The 3,319-nt window shown below is 49.5% G+C and overlaps 1 pseudogene; it reads left to right on the plus strand.

The window, feature by feature from the left end:
* Positions 1-2,035: 2,035 nt before the first annotated feature.
* On the plus strand, positions 2,036-2,910 carry LOC136118558 (histone deacetylase complex subunit SAP25 pseudogene; annotated as a pseudogene).
* The last annotated feature ends 409 nt before the right edge of the window (positions 2,911-3,319 follow it).

Below are 3,319 nucleotides of genomic sequence, written 5' to 3' on the forward strand. Positions count from 1 at the left end.
GAGAACATGCTAATTATATTTAGAAAAAAAATCAGTATCATTATACTCTACTGCTTTGGTTGTTCCAAATTCAGAATATTTATCAGATTTATTTATTTATTTATTTATCAGGAGCTCAGATTCACCCCCATCAGAATATGTATAAGATGGGAAAAGAGAGGAAGACCTACAGGACTAGAAAGACTTCTCCCCAAACCAATACTTATATAACTTTTTTGACTGCCCTGGAAATTTTATAACCCAGCTAAGGGTGTTATAATTAGATTTGGAATGGGTGAAAGGTATGCTTTCCTTTTGTAGGAGGAGGAAAGGTGATCGTGAATACAGATACATACGTTGGCCAACAGTTTTAGAAAAAGGATGGGTGGGTCTGGAAACCAATGAGGGATTATGCCACCAGGCACGCGTTATCATTTTTAACTGCATATTTAAAAATGGGAAATAAAGTCCAGATAAATTTGTGGACCCACTGGATACATCAAGAAACAGAGTCAGGCCAGAAGCCTCTTTACCACCAACCCTCAAAAGTCCCCGCCTTGACTGATAGACTTCCTGGGTTTAGTACAGCTCAGAGTCAGGGTCCGGTAACCGCAGGTACCCCTGCCTCCCTTCTGAAATGTACAGTTATCCAAGCTAAGGGCCCCCCGTCCCTTTGAGGAAGGAAAGGAGGAGGATTTTACACTTGTGTACACACTTGTGACAGGGTAGCAGGGTGCTGCCCCAAGAGGACCTGCCATCATCCCCTCCTACAGAGGGTGTCTGCAGAGCTTTCCACGGAGGTTGCTGCTTCCCTCACCAAATATTCCTCCGTGATTTTGTGAAACGTGTCCTCTGAACACCCCCCAGGAGGTGGGTGAGCAAGTCACACATCAGACATCTACTCCATCATTCCATTTCCCTAAATCATTAGATTTATTCGTCTACATTATAAGAAGGACATTGCACACTTCAGCTTGATTTAATGTAAACCAGTATGATATCCAGGTTTTAGTCAACTGTGTAAGCAGATTGTGAGGGTCTTTCCCAGTTGCTCAAACTAACATAGGGAATCCAGGATGCCTGATAAGTGCACCCATGTTGATACATTTGGCCATTCCAATATTATTTTCTTCCACCCCGGGCAATTACACTTAGATTCCATTTCTGCACATGTATATATTAATTTCTACCACATTTTGCAGTTTTTTTCAGTGTGTGAATTGGCTCCTTCCAGGTCAGACTTGGTAATCGTTTCCCTTGATGAGGTTGGATTTGACTCCAGCATGGTTCTGCAGGCCATGAGGGATAGCGAGGGTGGATCATTTGGAAATAAGCTTTCCCCTGCAATGTAAGGTCATTACGCTGTCCTCGTGCTGGGAGAAGCGCCTTCCTCAGAAAGGGGAGGGGGAGCAGGATCTGCTGTTGGGGAGGCTTACAGGGATTTGTAAGGTCGGGGTACCCAGATTCATCTGAATTGCCTTCATTCCAGTTCTCAGGGCTCCATCCTTTTCTTATCAGCCCCTAATATGCACATAAGAAATTTGATAAGGATGAGAAATCAACTTGAATCGTAACTTGGAGCTAAAAGAGATTAATTTATGATAATCATGAAATTCCCTTCCCCCGATTCTCTTAACTCTGCCTGGAGGTGTTCATTTTCATTCTACCATTTCCCCAATGCAATAAAAAGTAGTTAGCATAGTCCAGGGTACCAGTGGCAGAATTCCCATCATAACAGTCTTTTGAAACAGTCCCTTGCTTTCCAAAGTCTTCTGTTTAATAGGCATATTATTTCCAGCAACATTTGGGGCTGTGCCTTAAAAAAAAAAGTCCCCATTGTGGACATTGTAGGTTTGGGGGATAATTAAAGTAATGAAGTACCCTGCAAGGTGGGCCGCAACCTGGGCTTGCAGGGACGTGCAGGGCAGCACGGGCCACTGAGGGAGGCTGGGCCCAAGTGGAAGCCGGGAGGGGCCAGGCGGGCGAGGTGGGCAGTGTGGGGCCCTGCCTAGCCCTCCCCCCGGACACCGCATGTTGCCCTGGGCCCCCTAGCAGCATGGCCCGGGTGAAGAGCAGGCAGGCGCCCGAGGAACAAGGCCCCTCGGCAGTCAGCGACCCCGGCCAGGCCAGGGACTCTGGAGAGGAATCCCTGGGGGAACCAAGAACATCCCCACTGGACAATCCTCAGCCCTGATACCGAAGGCCTTCCTGGATCCAGAAAGAGCAGCTGCTGCCTCGGTCGCCCCGAGGCCTCGCTGCCAAGTGGTCCCCGGGAACCCCAGTTCCCCCCTATCCCCAGATGACCTGGGAGGTGGCCCCGTCAAGGATGACCCTGCTACCGCCCTGGGACCCCAACTATGAGGCTTAAGCGGGACCTCGTCTGGTGCGGAGGCCCAGCTGTGGGGCAGGCACCTCCTTCTCAGGCCAGACCTTGTGCCGTCCCTCATTCTGGCCTCTGTACGAGGCAGCAGCGTGAGGCAGAGGCCTCAGGCCCATCTAGCAGGACATCAGAGTGGAGAGCAGGTGCCCAGGGATGCAGGGTTCCCAGTGATATGCTCTGGAGATGTCTTTCTTTCTGACCCTCTGCTGCCCTGTGGGCAGCGTGTTCCCCTGCACCTGTCTCAGGGCCCTCAGCAGGTGATGGGCTCTCTCAAGCTGCTGCTCCCAACCCCAGTTATGTCCCCCTGGGTCCTCCCCACTCCATCCACTGGCTGCTCCACCGCCTGGCTCAGAGGGCCTGAGCTGATCGCCCTCACTGGCCTCCTGCAGATGAGCCAGGGGGAGCCAAGACCCAGCTCCCCGGGGGCTCCCATGCCCCCTGCTGACCCTCCAGATGCTGCCTCTGACCACCCAGGTACCAGTGGTGGCCAGAGCTGTTCTCACTGCATGGACCCATCTCTCCCATGGGCCCCAGGCAACCAAGGTCCATAGCACCTCCAGGGGCAGAGTGGGCTCCTACTTCGCCAGGCAGGTTCTGTTGACAATAAAACAGTGTTGGTTCGTAAAGTAATGAAGTAAATGCTAGTGTTCTCTACCCAGAAGTTACCCATCTCAGTATGTTGGGTTTCAAAAGCAATTTTTATTTTGGACGCTTGGCCTAAACTTCCCAGTTTTGCCACCAAACAACAGGACATCAGCTCTGAAGAGGCTCAATCTAAATTCTTTGACTAATGTGAATATCAGAGAAAGCGCAATATAGCATATAAATCAGTTTCTTATATACTGATTATAATTCATTCATTAAAAATATGCTGTTATTTTAAGAACAAAATCACAAGTACATCACTGGAAAAAGGGTGTTTAGGCCAATGCAACTTGTGCTCTTGTGACCATCCTCTGG

The sequence above is a fragment of the Phocoena phocoena genome, chromosome 2, assembly GCF_963924675.1.
Source record: "Phocoena phocoena chromosome 2, mPhoPho1.1, whole genome shotgun sequence".
In the NCBI taxonomy this organism is placed as follows: domain Eukaryota; kingdom Metazoa; phylum Chordata; class Mammalia; order Artiodactyla; family Phocoenidae; genus Phocoena; species Phocoena phocoena.